We start from the raw sequence: 20,245 nt of genomic DNA, 5'->3' as shown, positions 1-20,245 counted from the left end.
ACCCAAACGGTGGCTCAGAAATGCACATCTGACGTAAGCTGCCATTATCAAGCAATAATTATTTCTTCTTCTGAGGAGTCAGCTTGCCAATCACTCTGACATGCTTTCGGTTTGTTTCAATAGTACACGTTTTCCTTTTGCTTTTCCACGAAGAGTCTTTGACAGACTTAGTTACTTGCAGTGCCAGTCACTGCCTTGCTGGAAGTCTGTCTGGATGTCCCTTACTGCAAAGCAACTAAGTCCCTGCAGCATCAAAGTGAGAATAAAAATATCTTGACAAGCTCATCTCTCTTTTTGAATCCCTTGGACACTTGGGCACTGGTGTGCTCTGAATCCAGGATGTGCTGGCTAAGCAGTAAGCTGATGGCTGTGGAATGTGCCCTTGGAAATGGGAGGGCCTAGAGGTGGGGAATTTCAGCCAGGTGCTGGCATCAAAGCAGATTTAAGCAAATCATGCTCGGGTATGTGCATAGAGATATGTTTTTCCTAAAATTACAAACTCGCATTGTGAAAATTCTGGGGAGAAAACAGGAAAACATTTTGACTTAGCTTGTCAAGAAACACAGAACTTATTTCAGGTTATTTCTCTTTGAAGACTCATATTTTAAAAATATAACAGGAACACAATCAAGACTAATCTTACCACTTGCTGAATAGGGGAATGAGCATGTTGTTTTGAGAATGGACTTAGCTAGGGGTTCTTAAGTTTCTCCTGATTTCACAGCCCTGGCTCCGCAGTCTAATCCAGGGCAATGCATATATTAAAAACTTTGTTCTGCTCGATAGAAGCTGGCCATTCTCTGTTACACTTTGTGTTTTTGGGGGGTGCCCTATGCATCCTCCATGGATATAATTTTTGATTCGCTGGTTCATAGCTGACCTGGCCTGCCTCTTTTCTCCAGAGGATTCTGTAGCTCTCATATTTCCTTTTCTTTTGTCCCAGACTGCTGATATTTTGAAGAAAATTTTTTAAACGTTGGTGATCCGTATTTCAGTATATTTCCTATCATCCAGGACTTTGTTCAAAATAACTACCTTTTCCTGCTTTGTGTTGCTTCTTATTAACGGGGCAACCTGATGCCATGGACCTGCTGTTTTGACCCCTTTTCTGCAGCTTACTGAGAAGATTACCTGTATGAATAGACTGTACTCCATTCATACCACTGACAACCAGGAGGGACACCTCCTTTTCTCTCATTCTCCATATCCACTCAATTATTAAGACGGGTGGATTTTTACTCCTCAAATGTCTTACTAATCTGTTCCTTTTCTTCCACTCCTGCTGCCATATTCTCGGTCCAATCTAACAACTCTCAGCTCGACCATGGCAATAACCCTATTACCGACCCTTGTTCACACTTGCTTCCCTCAATGCATTCTCTGCATTCCAGTCGGAGCTGTCTTCTCCCAATGTAAATTGAGAATGTAATTCCCATGCGTGAAATCTCTCAATGGCTTTGTCTACAAACATAGACCAAAAGCCTCCACATAATCTAACAGTCCTGAATGACCTCACCTTCTCCTTTGGAGCTTCTTTCACAGAATCTCTCTATCTTAAAGATACCATGCTCCTTTACCCCTCAAGTCTTCTCGTGTGCTGCTCCGGTTCTTTGGGTCTCTCTTGTCCGTTGGTTTCACTGAGCTGATAGGAGCTTGAGTCATGGTAATATTGACTTTAAAAAATGAATGTGACTCGTCCAATAGTCATAGAGTTACAGGACTCTGAGTCTTTGGGATACAAATGTCTCTGGTCTTCTTTACTTTCCATGTGCTAGGTTTCCTGCAACAAACTGACAGTTCAGTCCTTTGGAGGAGTCAACGCAAGTTATTTTGATGGCTTTCTTTAAATCTTGCATGTCGCACAAGCCCATCTGCCCTGGCCCGAGAAACCAGAGCACTTTACTCCAGCTGATGATTCCTAATTGGAACAATCCAGCAAATGAGTCTCTGGAAGTGTCATTTTGGGGGACTGTGTAACGTGTCTGCTGGAGCTGAGTTTGTTTACACTTTGCCAGTGTCATCATTTACAAACTTCAAAAAACACATTGACAAATTCCCTAGCTGTTTTGGCAGCGCTTCCATCAATCACCCAACTAATAGTACCAACATTTCTCCTGGGCTATTATAGTCACTTCAATCGCTGCTGCTGCTGCAGCTTTGGGAGAAGATAAATCAGAAGGGGTTCTTTTAGATGGTCTCAAGTACAACACCAGTTTTTATTAAGCAGTGCTTCCCTCTTCCTCTTCTCTCCCTGCCCTTCCTCCAACCTTCCACAAACAATTCTTTCTGCTTTGTATCGCCTTAGACAAAGTAATTTGGATCTATGGCTTTCCTTTAGAGGCCCCTTTGCAACGTCACTGGGTAATGGGTCCATTTATTATTTCGGATTTTTGTGTGTCCTCTTTAGTTACTCCATGCAGCCCTCTCAAATCAATAAGTGTATTGTGTTTCTGCCGGCAACAGGTGCCTAGCTTCCCAGGCCCAACACACCCTCGGAGAGCGGCTCACATGTCTAATGACCACAGCATGAAAACCTGAAACCATTTTGCCTTTCAACCAGGTTCTTTGTGAGGCCGCGTCAGGCAGCAGCTGTATCTCTAAGACTGAGTGGCTAGAGTATCCCTGCTCTTGCAATTTTGTGGTTCCCTCCTATTACTGAAGCCTCACACCCCTTTTCACAAGGGAAAAAAAAATATTGCAAATACTCAGCTGCTATATCACCTTTGCAGATTTGCTTTTCTTGGGGCAGCAGTCTTTCCCTATTTTCTGCATTCAAAGCTTGACTTTTTCCTCACAAACTGACCTCTCTCTCAAACAAGAGTGTGTTTAAAAAAAAAAAACAACCCAAAAAACCAACCACTACTGCCAACCTCTTCCAACTTCCTCGCCATTAAGAGGCACGACCACATCGTCTCCCTTCAGTGCACACACATTCAGAATCTGGATGGTGAAAGGGGAGCGCCTGCCAGGCTTGGCAGATCAGGTGAGAAGGGCTGGCTGGGGTTCTGCTGCCCAGCTGGAGTGTTTGCTGGCCGCGGTGCCAACTGCAGGGCCAAACAAACCCTAAGACTGCATTTCAAGTTGCTGCCTGAGAGATGCTGTTAACTCCGCTACTGAGGGCTCTATTCATCCTAAATGATCCATGGTCCTGGACAAAGCACCAACTGCAGCCCATTGCAAATCTTGGCTCTACCTGACTAACCTATTAATCAGAATTTTAACTGGGCCTTGGAAGCGTTTTTCTTTCACGTGTAAGTCAGAGAGCTGATGGCAGTGGAGACTTCATGTAAATGATGCCATCAACTTGATGCATGGGGCCTTCGATGTCTGAATCTGTGGTCACAGGAAGTATTATTTACCCTAAAAAAGTAATCCGTCTCCTGGATGCTTTAACTGCTGGAGGCTGTCTTCGCCATTAGCAGCATCTTTGATTGCCAGCTCTGTCTTGGTGCTGAAATGACCAAATGGCAGTAATCATTTTTGCGTTTGAAAGGACTTTTTTCTTTAGTTGAGAGAGAAATACCCTTGATTTTTCGCATTCTTTTAAAGCAGTTTTTTTTTTTTCAAAGTGGATTTTTGTTCAATCGGTAGTCAGCCTCAAGGCACTTGAAGTTGACAAACAATAATTAAGTACTTGTATAAGTGAAAGTATTCATATAGACAACTGGCCGATTTGAATTCACTGACCTCATAAGGAAGGAATATTTTTGAGTTCCCTTTTAGCCTCCGTAACATGAGAAATCCTTAGTACAGAGAAAGAATCAGCATTTGTTCTGTTTATATTGATGATTTTATTTATATCAGATCTAAAACTGGGCTAATAAATGTAAATATTCTAACACTTTGACAGTGGGCTCTTAAGAGTTGATATTTTAAATAGTTCAGTATTTGTCAAGAGTATTGCCCAGATTCCATTCACTTATTTATTTTTTTGTAGGTGACATACAATGTTATATTAGTTTTGGGTGTACAACATAGAGATTCGACAATTCTGTAGGTTGTGCTCATCATGATGTGTATAGTTACCATCTGTCACTATATAATGTTAATAAAATTTTATTGATTCCCTATGTTGTATTTTCTATCCTCCTAACTTATTTATTTTATAATTGGAAATTTGTCCCTCAATCTCTACCTATTTTGCTCATGCTTTCACAACCCCCTCCTCTGGGACAATCACCAGTTTACTCTATGTGTTTATTTTTTATTATGTTTAAAGGTTTTATTTGTTGATGAGAGACACAGAGAGAGAGGCAGTGACATAGGCAGAGGGAGAAGAGGGCTCCCTATGGGGAGCCTGATGTAGGACTTGATCCCAGGACCCCAGGATCACAGCTTGAGCCAGAGGCAGATGCTCAACCACTGAGCCACTCGGGGGTCCCTACCCTCTGTATTTATGATTTTATTTGGTTTTATTTGCTTATTTTGCTTTTTAAATTTAATATGTAAGTGAAATCACATTTGTCTTTCTTGGATTTATTTCACTTGGTATAACACCCTCTAGGTCCATCCATGTTCTCACAAATGGCAGGATCTCCTTTTTTATGGCTGTGTGATATTCTATTGTGTATATATACCACATCTGCTTTAGCCACTCAGCTATCGAACGCTTAAGTGGCTTCTATTACTTGGCTATTATAAACAATGCTATGATGAACCTGAGGGTGCATATGTCCTTTTGAATGAATGTTTTTTGTTATCTTTGGGTGAATGTACAGCAGGGGAGTTAGTGGATCATATGGTATTTCTATTTTTAATGTTTAAAGATACCTCCATGCTGTTTTCTCCAGTGGTTGCACCAGTTTACATTCCCACCAACAGTGCACAAGGATTCCCTTTTCTCCACATTCTTGTCCCCATTTGCTATCTTACCTGTTTGATCCTAGCGATCCTAACTGGTGTGAGGTGATAATTCCTTGTAGCATGGGTAATTCCTGATTTGCATTTCTCTGATGATCAGTGATGTTGAACATATTTTCACGTATCTGTTCGCCATGTGTAGGTCCTATTGGGAAAATGCCTGTTCAGGTCCTCTGCCTGTTTTTAAATCAGATTGTTTTTTTGGTGTTGAATTGTATAAATTCTTTGTATATTTTAGATATTAGCCCCTTATCAGGTCTATCATTTGCAAATATTATTTCCCTGTTCAGTTGGTGGCCTTCTCATCTTGCTGATGGTTTCCTTTGCTGTGCAAAAAAGCTTGTTGTTTTGTTGTAGTCCCAATGGTTTATTTTTGCTTATGTTTCCCTTGCCTGGGGAGACATGCCTGTAAATATGTTATTAAGGCCAATGTCCAAGAGATTACTGGCTATGTTTTCTTTTAGAAGTTTTATAGTTTCAGGTCTCACATTTAGGACTTTAATCCATTTTGAGTTTATTTTTGAGTATGGTGTAAGAAAGTGGTCCAGTTTCATTCTTTTGCATGTAGCTGTCCAGTTTTCCCTGTACCATTTGTTAAAGACTGTCTTTTCCCCATTGTATATTCTTGCTTCCTTTCTTGTAGATTAATGGCCATATAAGTATGGTTATATTTCTGGGGTCTCTGTCTCATTCCAATAAAATGTCTATTTCTGAGTACCATATTTTGATTACTTTAACTTTGCAGTAATATATATATATATGTGTGTGTGTGTGTGTGTGTGTGTGTGTGTGTGTGTGTGTATATATATATATATTTTTTTTTTTTTTTTTTCCACCTGGGTGGCTCAGTTGGTTAAGCATCTGCTCAGGTCATGATCCCAGAGTTCTGGGATTGAGCCTATGTTGGGTTCCTGGCTTCAGTGGGGGATCCTGCTTCTCCCTTTCCCTCTGCCACTCCCTTGCTGTGCATGTTCTCTCTTTCCTTTTTTTCTCTCTGTCTCTGTCAAATAACATCAGAGAGTCACCTCAGGCAGGAGGACAGAGAGAGAGGCTCAGCATGGAGCCTCACATGAGGCTTGATCTCATGATCCGACCTGAAATCAAGAGTCTGAGCCACCCAGGCAAAGCCCTGTAGTATAACGAACTGAGCCACCCAGGTGCGCCCCTGTAGTATATCTTAAAATGTGGTATTGTGAGATCCCCAGATTTGTTCTTGCTCAAGATTGTGTTGGCTGCACAGATTCCAATTAAAAGACACAATTTGTGTGACCCTCCAGAGTTGACTTAGTCTATTAAGCTAACAATAACCTTTTTGTTCACATAACTTTGTCTCTATAAAACCTAAACAAGGGGATCCCTGGGTGGCTCAGCGGTTTAGCACTGCCTTGGGCTCAGGGCGTGATCCTGGAGTCCTGGGATTGAGTCCTGCATCAGGCTCCCAGCATGGAGCCTGCTTCTCCCTCTGCCTGTGTCTCTACCCCGCCCCCCTCTCTCTGTTTGTCTCTCATCAATAAATAAAATCTTAAAAAAAAAAAAAAAACCTAACAAATTAAAAACAACCACAGAATCAATCAAATGTAAACTAACATTAATTAAATGTGAAAGAAAATGTTGATTGCTAAAAATAAATAGGTCACTTACAGTAAAATCAGGATACTAAACCATGTACTAGTTTAGTAGAGTGTGGCAGGCCAATGCTAATGTGTTTTTTGATTACTAGTGCTTTGTGATGTTGTTTGGCCTTCCCTGGTGTGAATACATCATTTATGCCATTTGCTTCCCTTCTTGTCCCATTGGCTCATGACAATTAGTGAGGGACTGGTTGGCCTCACTTTATGAGATATATGCAAAAGCTGTTTCTCACATGGGAAGATATAGGCTAGAAGACAGGCTTCCAGAAAATACAGAATATGTTCATATAACTTTTAAAATCATCATGAAAATGAAGATAAAGAATTTTAAAAGTCCCATAAATAACTTGTTGAATTCTGAAAATATATCCTATAACTTCAGAAATACTGGTTTAAAAGAGAACATGTCTGAGAGCATTCTAGTCTTCACTGTGATCCAGTAGTCAAAATCCACTGAGATGTTCACTTAACCTTCTCACACTCTAGTTGCTACTTTTGGCAGCATAAGACCAACCAAAAATTACACAAATTCAGTTTCATGCTATGTATTACGTATCTATCATGTGTCAGTCATGGGGTAAATGGTAGAACAGATCAGAGAAGGAAGAATGAAGATCTGTTATAGAAGAAAATAGTGATAATTCGTTTGGTTAGCATAATGTGATAGCATATTAGCATATTGTGATAGTTCATTATGATAGGTCATATTATAAACTATCCTAGTTAGAATCTCTGAAAATTTTGGTACTTAAACTTGGTTAAAGTTTAACTTGACCCTATATAAACTGATTTTGAGAACTTTAGGTTTGCATTTACAAGGGTAAGGCTCTAATGAGTTCAGCAAGTAACTTCCTAGAAATTCCCTTTTAAAAAATTTGAAAAAATATGTACTTAAAAGCAATAAGCATTCCATTTTCTAAAAGTAGACAATAATTTCAAATTTTTATTAAGTTGAAAACAATCTACACCAATTAGTCCTAATTATGGAAATTTGATTTAACATCTCTTTTGGATTTAGTACTATGCTCTTTCCTTTGTTCAACGTAATAGGTAAGAGTTGACTACATATAATGTATATGTATTATGCCTATGAATAATTCATTTAAAATTGTAAACAGAATGACCAACGGTTTAATTGCTAGCTTCCAGCAACATGGTCAAATTAGCTAACATTGTAAGGCTTTCCTCCCATTAGAAAGCCATAGGGATGCTAATGGCTAGGACAATTTGAATACATACCTGAATTTAAAGTAAATACCAATCAGGATTTTTTTATAATCTGGGAAAAGAAAGGGACCCCACAGAGGGGTGAACCATAATGAAGACAAACTAATTCAGTCAGGTAAACCAGCTTAATCTGGCTCACATTCATGTCCAGTTGGGGTTGGCAGAGAACTTTGTTATGATAGTCCCCTAGTGCTCACAGGGACCCAGGCTGACTGAGGATCCAACTTGACATACATGATTGCCAAGGCAGGAATAAGGAACATGATGAATAAACTTGTGCTTTAAAAATTCTACAAGTAAACAAGAGAAGTTAATTCTATTTACATTTTAGAGTAAAGAAAATCATTTGAACACAGCTAAAGTCAGTATATGAAGGGAAATACAATCCCTCTGTCCAGAAAGAGAGCAGTAATGAAATATTTATGGACATCCTTAGTAAACTGAGGATGGAAAAAATCCACGAAGGAGTAGAACTATGGCAAGAAACTTTTATCAGGTCTAAAAGAAAACCCAGGAAAATTAGTATTTTAGTCACAATCCACACTATATAAATATGTAAGCAAAAACTTAAAGTATTAAGTATTCTTACTATCATTAAAGAGAGAAACAGGGAAAGTATTCTTACTATCGTTAAAGAGAGAAAGAGGAAACAAACCATGAGAGAATAGGAAAAGATGAAGCAAAAAGACAGACTTGAGCAAAGAACCCAATCAAACTGGAAGATAGATCTAAGGAAATCAACCAGAGTGTATTATAGAATGATAAACAGATGGAAGATATGAGATAAACAGATTGGAGATATCAAGGGAGGTAATAAAAAAAAAATCAACATGGAGGCTTTAATGAAATGGTCCAACAGAAGTGTAACAGAAATTACCAAAACAAGAGAGAGACTCAGGGACAATATTCCAGACAATATTGGAAAAGATAATGGCTGAAAAATTTCAGTACCTAAAAGATCTGAGCCCTTTGGTTTAAAAAATGTATACATATCAAGAACATCTCAGCAGGATAAATAAAACAAATCTTCATCTAAGTCTGTCACAGAAAACCTATAGAATATGAAATAGAGAAAATAATAAATGCTGCAAACAACAGCAGGAGGACAATACAGTGACAGCAGAGATATTTTCAGCTCTTCCAGATGTCCCAAATGTATTCTCAGGCTCCAAGAACCACTCTGGGCCAGCAGTGAAAATACTGTGACAAGTACACGCACTGGAATGTGAACTCCAGGAAATTGTGGTAACAGGAAAGCAAACAAATATTTATGGGATATATCCTGTCTTTAAGTAAGAAATACTATGTTACAGAAATATTGTCTTAATTATCTTAAATATTTTGAGATACTTATACAGAAGTAATTTTTAAAAATTTAAAAATTATAAGTCTTTAATCCCACGTTCACTGCAATTGCCTTCATAGGCAGGGCGATAATTATTAGTTCCATTTTAAAGATAACAACACGGAAGATCTTGCAGGTTAAGCAATATTTACCAGTCGTAAAGCTGGTAGGTGTAAAAGGAGGGTTGAGAAACTCAGGTGCCCAGATCCTGGATTTACTTTTTAAGTCAGGGTTTACGTAAAGCAAATATTTGGTCTTTGTATTTGCAAACTATGCCATATTGAAATGGGGCATTATTAAAACAGAGATTTTGTCAGTTCCAAACACAGTTGCCTCAGAGAGTAACACGAGAATTGCTACTTAGTCTTTTTACAGCAATCACATTTGAGTACAGATATTCTTTTAAGAATGCAATATGTTTCTCTAAATATTGTGCAGATACTTTTTTTAAAAATGGTTTTTGCTAAGAATATGCTTGGCCCAGACTTGTTCACATTAGTAGGGACTTTTGAAATGTAAGTTCTGGAGTTAACTTAGGATAGAAGTATATAAATAGTTTGGATTGTTTTGTGAATAATAAAAATCTAAGCCAAGGCGGTGATGAGGTTATGTTGGAGGTCCTTGCCAGATGTGAGATGATTGTCTACCCAGAAAACTGAAAATAATTGATGACAAACTATTAGAGATAAAAAGAATTTATGAAGGTAAACTAAGAAACAGACTCTTCATTCTAGGGAACTAAGTAATAGTTACCAGAAGGGAGTGGGTGGGGGGATGGATGGGTGAAATAGGTGATAGGGGTTAAGAAGTGCTTTTCTCGTGAAAAGCACTGGGTGTTATATGGACTTGTTGAATCCCTATATTGTACACCTGAAACTACTATAACACTGCTAGCTATACTGGAATTAAAATTTAAAAATCAATGAAAATTTAAAAACTACACTAGAAGTAAAATTTAAAAGGTAGATTATTGACAAAGTTGAAAAGAATTGATACACAGCCCTTCAAAATTCTTATTTCTAATCATTTTTTCTGATATATTAGTAAAAGCTGTTTTATTTTCATGTATCAAGTTTTAAAAAATTAGAAAATTTTAATAGTGTGAGTTTTCTAATGTGGTCACTATCAATAGGCATATTGCTCCTCACAGTAAAAGATAGTCTATTTCCTTTTCCTTCAAATCTTGAGGTAGAGTGTGGTCGGAGTGATGCTATGCCAATTCTAGACTTAGCATTTAAGAAGGCTGGCAGCTAGCTCTCTTTCTCTTAGAATCCAGTCACCATGTAAGGAGTCAAACTGATAATACCGGTTTGATAATACCAACCTTGAGAAAGCACAACATAGCCATATGGAGATAGAAAGTGACGTTTAGCCAAACCCTGGCTCTCATGTCCCTCCAACCTGAAGAATGAACCTGGAAGAAAGAGCCAGGCATCTTGGATGTCCTAGGTCTGGAGGACATCACAGAAGGCAGAAAAACTGCTCAGCTGGGCCCAATGTAGATGGGAGAATCATATATAATACAACATTTGTTTAAGAAAAGGGGGGAATACATCTGTATTTTCAACCACTAAGTTTTGGGGTAGTTTGTTATGCAGCAATAGATAACTGTAATATAATGTGGTATCTAGATGTGGGGTACTTCCAAAACAGAAAGCTAAAATGTGAAATTGGCTTTATGACTAAGCAGTGAGTAGGAAACTAAAAGGCAATGAGAGAATAGTTGTTGGAAGATGGTGAAAAAGACAACCTGTGTTATGCAGTGGTGGGATGTTTGGCAGCACTATTGTCTGCAAGTACATAAAAGAAAGAAAATGTACCTAATAAACTTGTGGACTTGGCTGGGAGATTTCTAGGCAGTTTTGTAAGCTGTCTATGATGAAGTACATAAACTGAGAGATAAAATAGAAAAGGAACTCTGCTTGGTTTCACCAGAATTCAGGGGAAAAAAAAAAATCCAATCTGGAGCATGCTGAAATTATGCTGTTTCTTATTACCAGTTTCTCCAGCTGGCAAATGTTCTCAGAATAAAAAATGGCCTCAAAGAAAAGATCAAACACAGGGAGATATCAGTAAAATATGTACCTTAGGGTTGAGATCAAATCAAGTGTATGGCTGTGAGATGTTTCTAGAAATATCCAAAAGATTCAGAATCAGTGCCTTAACTTCTAAGTCAGATAAGAAGGTTTCTAAGTGCTTGATGAGTGTTGTCCCACAGCATTCTGACATGCAGAGAACATTCTGTTCTAGACAATATCTGTGGATGCGACTCTCGTCTGATGGAGTCAACTGAAATAAAATTCCTAGAAAACCTACTAGGGTTTTAAGAAAACTGATGAGAGAGAGCACTGCCAACTTGAACAAAAAAAAAAAAAAAAAAAGACTAAGTACAAAAATAAAGAGATCTTAGGATCCTCATCCTTACAAAGGCAACAGCTCTGGTGAAAAAAACCACTCACCACAAACGTGGAATGTTTCTTATGGAAAACGAAGAATGACTCAGGGTAGAGTCATGAGTCACAGAGAAATAGTCCAAGAGATATTCCTTGCCCTTGGAGTAGAGGGAACTGGAAATACATGATTGACTATATTTCAGAATTGCTATGGGACAGATAAACTTCTATGTGCATTTCTTTTTCTACTTTTGAACAATGGTGTCTAATGAGGTTATCCTGCTCTTGCCCCATTATTAGGCATTTGTGAGGCCCATACTATGTAATTTTTAGTTCACAGTGTCTGCACCTGAAGGAGTTCAGCTGAGGAGACTCCTCTGTTCCTGGATCTAGACCATATTTAGATGGAAATATTCTCTATGAAATACTAGAGTCTGATGTCAGAGTGGGATGAAATGCTGGGGTCTTGGGTGAGGGTGAGCATATTTAGGATGTGGAAGTGGTATGAATTGTGGCCTGAAACCACCATTAACTCCTTCCTTATATGTATATACCACTCTTCATATCAAAAAGTGGAGTCTTTTTCTCTTTCCCTTGAAATTGGGCTAACTTTGTGATGGGATCTGCCCAATATAGTGAGACAGTATTTATACTGTGCTAATTCCAGTATCCTTTAAGAGGTTTGGGAACTTTTTTCTTTTGGAGGCCAGTCGTCATGTAAAAAGTTCAACCACCCTGAATACATCTTGCCAAGCAAAACTAAAGCATGCAACACATAAAGGGAGCCATGTTTATCCACCTTTTAGTAATTCCATATATCCTAGCAGATGCAACATCATATCGCTGAAAGAATCATCTGGACTTTCCAGTTTGAGCAGACACCATGTAGAGCAAAGAAATTACCCAGCTTGGCTCAGCCCAGAAGGTAGAATCAACTAAGTTTGGGGGTACTTTGTTTCACAATAATAGGTAACTAAAACATTGAAAGTATGCTTATATTAGTAATAAAAATAAGTTTTTAAAGGGCTTTTATGTAGAAAGTAATAAGAATAATTAAATGTTATTTAAAGTCATTAAAGAACTGAGTAAATCTTAAATGGAGAAATGTAACGTTCATATGTAGAAGGTAATATCTTTATGTTAATTCCTCACAAATTAACCAATGAATTCAATGCCAATAAAAATCACAGATTTTTTTAATGTAGAAAATTTTCCCAACTTAAGTTTATTTGAAAGTAAAAAATTCACTCTCCAAGAAGAAGAATCTTTTGAGTTTGTATTTTGGCTACCCAGAAGAATAGAGTATTAAAAACCGTCTAGTATCTGTGTAGAGATAAACAAATTGGATGGCAAAAATGATGACCTTTGAAAGAGACTCACAGATATTTGGAAGCTTAATCTATAATGGAGTTGGCATTGAAGACAAGTAGGGAAAACATGGAGAATTTAATTAAATAATGCCAGGAAAATTGATCATTTTGGAAAGATATATTTAAATGGATCTGTACCTCATCACACAAAAATTCCACATGGATTGAACTTAAATATGGATCACAAACTTTATAATTTTCATTGATAATAGAATATTTTTATGACTTGAGATAGTAAAGGATTTCTTAATTGAGACTCAAAGTACAAGAAAAAATAACAAATTCATCTAGTTAAAATTAAGAAAGATATTTACCAAAGACCCCACATAATAGTGAAAAGGCAAGGTACATGGCAGGTATTTAAGTACATTTGGCTAATGTGGCATCCTATATATACAGACATTGGTTACCAATCATTTGGAAAAATGTCCAAAAAAGGGACCCAAATAGGTATTTCACAAGAGAAAAGATAATGGCCAATAGACATATGTAAATATTCTCAAACTTGTACATTATAAGGGAAATAAGAATAAAATACCATTTCATACTTTCTGGAATGGTGACAAAGTGTACGGCAATATCAAGTGCTCACATATTATTACTGTTTTTTTTTTTTTAAGATTTTATTTATTCATGAGAGACACAGAGAGAGAGGCAGAGGCACAGGCAGAGGGAGAAGCAGGCTCCATGCAGGGAGTCTGACATGGGATTCGATCCCAGGACCCCGGGGTCATGACCTGAGCCAAAGGCAGGCACCCAACCACTGAGCCATCCAGGTGTCCCTATTACTGGGTTTAAGGATGACATGACTATACATCACTAACTAGCAAAATCACTAGTAACTAAATATGCACACCATACACAAAAGAAAAACTTATATTAAGTACCAGGAGATTTGCATATGTACAAATCCTGCATCCAGTTCCAGTTAAATGCATACGTGATTTGTGCTATCTTTCTACGTGGAATTCTATCAGCGGAAATTAATAAACTACAACTATGCAGCAATATGGACAAATCTCAAAAATAATTTTGAGAAATAAAATCTTAAAATGATACGTATAAATTGATTAAATGATGAGTCCTAACTAGCCAAAATGAAATAATGTAAGCATATATATGTCTCTGTGTATATATGTGTATACACATATATGTATGTATGTACATATATACATATACATATATAAAAAACCATAAATGCAAGGAATAAAATCAGGTTTGGGCATAAGTGAGAAATAACAGATTTCTTTTCATCATTACTAGAATATGACTTAAAATCACTTTGTATATAGGATATATTGTGCAGCTTTAAAAACTGGGGGAGAAAGCCTCATCGAGAAATTTAAGGTATGAAAGAAAATGTGCTGTATATCAAATACCTTTAAAAGTCTTACAGTGACAATTGTCTAGTTAAATTTGGCAATTTTGTTACCAAGGTGAAGGTAATTGTTATATTCTTAAAGCAAAAGCTACATTATAAAACAATAACATTTCAATAATGTTCTGGCATGAAAATTCTAGGAGCCAACAAAGATGCTAGTGGGAAGAGAAGGTAGAAAGGCAATTAATATTTCAGGTTTTAAATGATTAAGCGTCAAGATAAGGGTTCTTATGGACTAACACAAATAGTAAACCAAAAAACAATACCAACGTGACACCTCATACTAAGAGATAAAAATAAGTGAGTCATAAATGTTTAATGGCAGAAGTAAATCCAAAATTATCTGTTAAAATGACGATAATTTAAGTATAAATAAACTTACCTAGTTCAGAGAAAAACCAAAAAGAGCAGGCTACCAAGATCTTTTTAAAAACAAAACAAACCCTTTGCAGAATGCTGAGAGGTCTACTTTAAAAAGGAACTATATAAAAGGTGATGGGGGAAGATGAGAAAGGGTGCTCAAATGGAAGGAAACAAAAGTTGCAGGCTTAGCAAAATTCATATCCTATAAAATCCGGTGCAGAGGGAACATTATATGGAAAAGATCACCTTTTTTTATCCCCCAACATAGTGATTTGACAATTTTGTGCGTTACACTGTGCTCACCACAGTATGTACAGTGAGCATGTGTCATCATACGTCATTACATTATTGACAGTATTCCCAATGCTGTAATTATTTTCCCCATGATTTAATTTTTCTTTTTTTATGATTGGAAGTTTGTACTTCTTGATCTCTATTTCAGCTATCTTCTCAACCCTTTCCCCTCTGGAAAGTTTGTTCTCTATGATTCCATTTGTCATGTTTTAGATGCCACATATAAGTGAAATCATATAATATTTGTCTTTGACTTATTTCATTCAGCATAATGCCTTCTAGGTCCATCCATATTGTTGCACGTGGAAATATTCTTTTTATAGCCAAATGATATTTCATTGTATTTATATACTATATCTTTATCCATTCATTGGTGAATAGGTTACTTCCATATATTGGCTATTATTGATGCAATAAACAAGGGGTGCATGTATCTACTTAGTGTTTTCGTTTTCTTTGGGTATATACCAGTAGTGGAATTACTAGATCATATGGTATTTCTATTTTTAAATTTTTGAGAATCTCCATATTGTTTTCTGTAGCAGTTGTACCAGTGCAACTGGTACACCAACAGTGCATGAGGTGTCCTTTTTCTCCACATCCTCACTGTCTTTTGATACGAGCCATTCTTAGCCCTGTGAGGTGATATCTCATTTTGGTTTTGATTTGCATCCTTTTGATTAGTGACTTTGAGCATCTTTCATGTGTTTGTTGGCTATCCATATATCTTCTTTGGAATAAATATCTAGATCTTCTGCTTATTTTATTTTATTTTATTTTATTTTTAAATCTTTTTTTTTAAATTTATTTATGATAGTCACACAGAGAGAGAGAGAGAGAGGCAGAGACACAGGCAGAGGGAGAAGCAGGCTCCATGCACCGGGAGCCCGACGTGGGATTCGATCCCGGGTCTCCAGGATCGCCCCCTGGGCCAAAGGCAGGCGCCAAACCGCTGCGCCACCCAGGGATCCCTTCTGCTTATTTTAAAATCAGATTATTTGTTTTTTTGGTGTTGAGCTGTATAAGTTGTTTATATTTTTTAGGATTTTACCGATTATCAGATAGATCATTTGCAAATCTCCATTAAGCTACCTAGAAGGGAGAATCTTTAAGGAAAATGACAGCAATAAAGTATAAAGAGTATACTTTTAGTATAAACAGTAGCATGATGTAATTTTTTTTTTTGCGTGTGTACAGTAATGGGAAAATCAACATAATTTATCAAATGGGTTAAATTGTAGAATTGTCTTATTTGGAGGCTTTATATGAAGATGGCTTTTCCTGTGTCAGTCAATTTTAAGATTTATAATCTAGAGACAATGAAAATGTCTTACTTCATGATCTGGATATTAAGGGATTATCCTTCAAGTTCAATGTGGTCACAACTGCTGCCATTTTTATCTTAATCCTTTTCTTACCGAGCATATACTGCATTGTAAATTATTGTGTGTGTGTGTGTGTGACTCAGATGAATTTTCATTGTTTCTATCACTTGCAATAAAAGAAAGGCATCCTAACTAACACATATGGCATCTGGATATCATTAATCAACTGGACATGAAATGGCTAGAGAAAATACCTCAGGGCATTGCAGTATCTACTACAGTTCTCATCAAAGCCTGAAAATGTGAAATAAAACTAGTAAGTAAACTCAAGCAGTAAGGGCATATTTGCAGTATAGTATTTGGGTTCAAGGATTTTGCCAGATTCCTTGAAGCCACTCAATGATTATGCAGTTAATGCTTCAGGAACTGAATTATGAATCATTTTGTCACCAAATGAGTCCCTTTGAAAAAAAAAAAAGTCAAGCAAATAATTCATGGAAGGCATTTGCTTTACAAAAAGGACTTGAACCATATCTTGGGATTTGTACTATTAGAAGACAGATTTTAGAAACTTGCCCAAGATTTATCAAAATAGTCACCAAGGAAGAAGGAATTAATGAGGGAAAGCTAATGTGATTGCATTTGGATTTGGTAGTTTCAAGATTAACTTAAAAGGAAAAATTGTGGAAAAAGTGAAGATCTTCTTGGATATTTAATCAACTGTGATGTTTTTCATCCAGCCACTTAAGCTGAATGTTCCAGCTGTAAGATATATGTTGGGGTGTGTATGTGTGTTTGTGTGTATACATACATACGAATTGTGCAGAAACTCATTTTAATAGTGACATGGAATGTTTGAGACACATCTGTAGAGTCTACAATAGAAATCTAGTCAGTTCTCACCTTACAGCTTATAAAACTTGACTTTGTTTATTGTAATAATACTATATTATCTACAAATCCTGAGGATGCTCAGGCCATCATTGTTTACTGAAGGAAATTCTTAGGAACTGCTGTTTTGAATAAAGGCAGTAACTGTCTATCCCATAATGACAGGTAACTCTTACGAAGTTATTCTCCTTGCATTCTCAACTCTGTGCGTTATCTCAAAAGCCCTTCCCCAAGTACTGCACTCTATTAGGCACCCAAGGGCAGGATCTACATTTAGTTGTGTGACCTAAGGCTATCATCATTTTATTCCTGATCATCTTGCATAGTAGGCTAAATCCTTTTCCCTCTAGTCCTATAATTTACCTGGTTCCAATGGCTAGGATGCTTCAGGACTTCTCCAGAGCCACTTGGCCTTACGATCTGCATAGTTCTGTTTTTCTTCCTGGGAAGGGTACCCAGGTCCTCATAGTTTCTGTCAACTTTGCATTTCTATTTCAATAGGAATGCACTCCTTTCCTCTTGCAACAAGATTATCCTTCCCACTAAATGTGAGGTACCTTCGCCAGAGCCTACTGTCATGTGCTAACTAGCCCATCAGCTGGGACTCTAGATATCTACTCCAGTGAGTTCAGACTTGAGCAAGTCAGGTTTGGCATTTGTGATTTGGGAGACTGAATACATAAATACAGTCAGTCATCAATTTGAACTGCCTTCTCTTCCTGTTCTCTTTTGTTTACCTGTTGTTAAAATACAGACGTGTTTTGAGGCCAGTGGGTTACTGACATTTGATTTCTGCTGTTCCTTATTCCAAATCTATACTACGTATCCATGATATCCTGACTATGAAATTAACAGAAAAGTAAGTTTGGGGAAATATTTAAGGCATTTGATAAAATCTTTTGACACTTTAATAATTTATTTAGACAAAAACTCAGAATTTGCAGTATTCTTTCAAGAAAACTGAATTAAAGCAGATGACCCTAAAATTCCCCAAGGTACAATTTATGCCATCCATATAATACATTTACTAGGAAGTAAAAGAGATAAAGTCTGCTGAAATTATACCATTTCTATCATGTGTTGCTTCCAAAAATGAAGTGAATGTTGATTGATTTCATCACCTTTTGAAGAAAAATCCTCCACGGTATTTGGAAGTTAAATAGTGTATCCCTTTGAATTTAAGAATGTTTTCGGGACTTTCAAGATCTATGTTCGTGTTGTAGTGAATATAGATCATTGTATCTTATTGCTGCTGCTTCTTCTAAGTTTATCAGGGTGATTTGGCTCAGACACAATTAACCAAAAAGGCACTAAGACCCCTGTTTCTTATCATTCACAAATAATTGATTATAAGAACACAGGCACAAACTGATTAAGAGATTGTGGTGCTATCAGGGGGCTCAATTAACAATTGGTACTAATTACAAACTTCTTTTGACATTTAAAACATAATCTCCACTTTTAATTATGATTCTACATATTATAGCACTAGAATTCCTTGCTCAATTGCTATTAAATACTTATCTACAAGCTTAGAGGAGTTATTGAAAGCTCTGAGTTTCCTTTATTATATATATTTAGTGTCATCTCCCTATGAAATTTTTGATATTGGAAGATTTTCCTGATTTACTCCTTCATCATGAAAAAATTATACAACTCAAAGTATAAGATCTATATCACCTAAGGTCTTAAATTTTGTGCTGTACCAATGTGAAGTATATTTAGCCGTAAATAACAACCACCCAGTATTCGGTGCCTTAAAAGAATTGGGGCTTGTGCTTGTTATGTAACAAAAGTCCTGGAAGTAGATGGCTGTGGCCTTTGATTTAGTGATTTGATGGTGAAGGGACCAGAATCTCTTGGCTTTTCCCTTATACTTGTCACTTCTTGGTTATAAGCAGGGCACTAGCAGCTCCAAACAGCACATGCATGTGTTCAGGACAGAGGGAAGATGGAAGGGAAAGTGTTAGCTCTTTCTGACCCCTATTATCAGGAAAGGGAGAGTTTCCCAGGAACATCTCCACACATCTCATTTGGTGTTAATAAGTCCTACGTCCAGCACTGACTGCAAAGGAAGCTGGGAAGTTGTCAACAAGTGGTCATGATTGATGTAACCCGATCATGATCTATCACCTCGGTTGGGTAAGGAAAAAAGAGGAGGATAGTACATGGGATGGGCTAATGACTGACACAATAAAGAAACCGTCTCAAGAATTTCATCTGATAGTTGAAACACAAACTATAAATCACCATTCTAGAGGGTCATCATTATAGGGGTGACCATCATCATCTGATGTTAGCTTCACTATGTCATATATCTGAAATGTCATATATTGTCAAATATTTGAAAGATCCTTACTTGAAAGCATGTGTATCAGCTTTAAACAGGGTTTGATAGAAAAATAAATGGTAAAGCTAAAACGTAAACCATAATCCCTCGAAAGAATCCATTTGCCTGTGAGAAGAGACCAAAACTATCTTGGTTGATGATGCACATTTGCTTTGCAAGATGATTTCAGGGACTACATCTCAATGTTTCAAATACTTTTAGTTGTGATACTCTGTTTCAAACATCTGCTGCTATATTTATAATTCTGTTGGACATGCAACACAGACTTCTCATTTCACTGTAAATTCTAAGGGGTGTGCTTTATGTTTTAGTTTAATGAATTGTGAAAAGAAAGTATCTTTGCCTCTGCAGACAGACACAGGCTTTCCTACCTAAATTTTCATACACTATATAAGAATAATAGCTAATATTTATTAAATACCCTATACTGGGCATGGTATTAACTCATTTTATACTCATAATAATAACATGAGTTATTTTTGATGCCTATTTTGATGCCTATTTTGATGCCTATTTTGTTACATAACTAAGTAACTAAGGTACCAGTAAGGTAGAGTCACAAAGATTAAATAACTTTTCTCCATACAAATATTGAAAGGTGAACCTGGAATTCAAATCTGGAGACTCTGGCTCTAGACCCCAAGTTCTTTACCACCACCTAAAAGAGATGGTTTATTTTACTCCCTTGAAAGCAGTACATGTTGTTTATGTTAGGGCCATCATTTTTATTTATTTTTAATTGAACTATAATTAATATACAATGTCATATTAGTTTCAGGTGTCCAAAATAATGATTCAACAAATCTACATTTTTC

This window comes from Canis lupus, chromosome 19 (genome assembly GCF_011100685.1).
Source record: "Canis lupus familiaris isolate Mischka breed German Shepherd chromosome 19, alternate assembly UU_Cfam_GSD_1.0, whole genome shotgun sequence".
NCBI classification, from domain to species: Eukaryota; Metazoa; Chordata; class Mammalia; order Carnivora; family Canidae; genus Canis; species Canis lupus.
The sequence above is the reverse complement of the archived record's forward strand: the minus strand, read 5'-3'. Positions refer to the sequence as shown.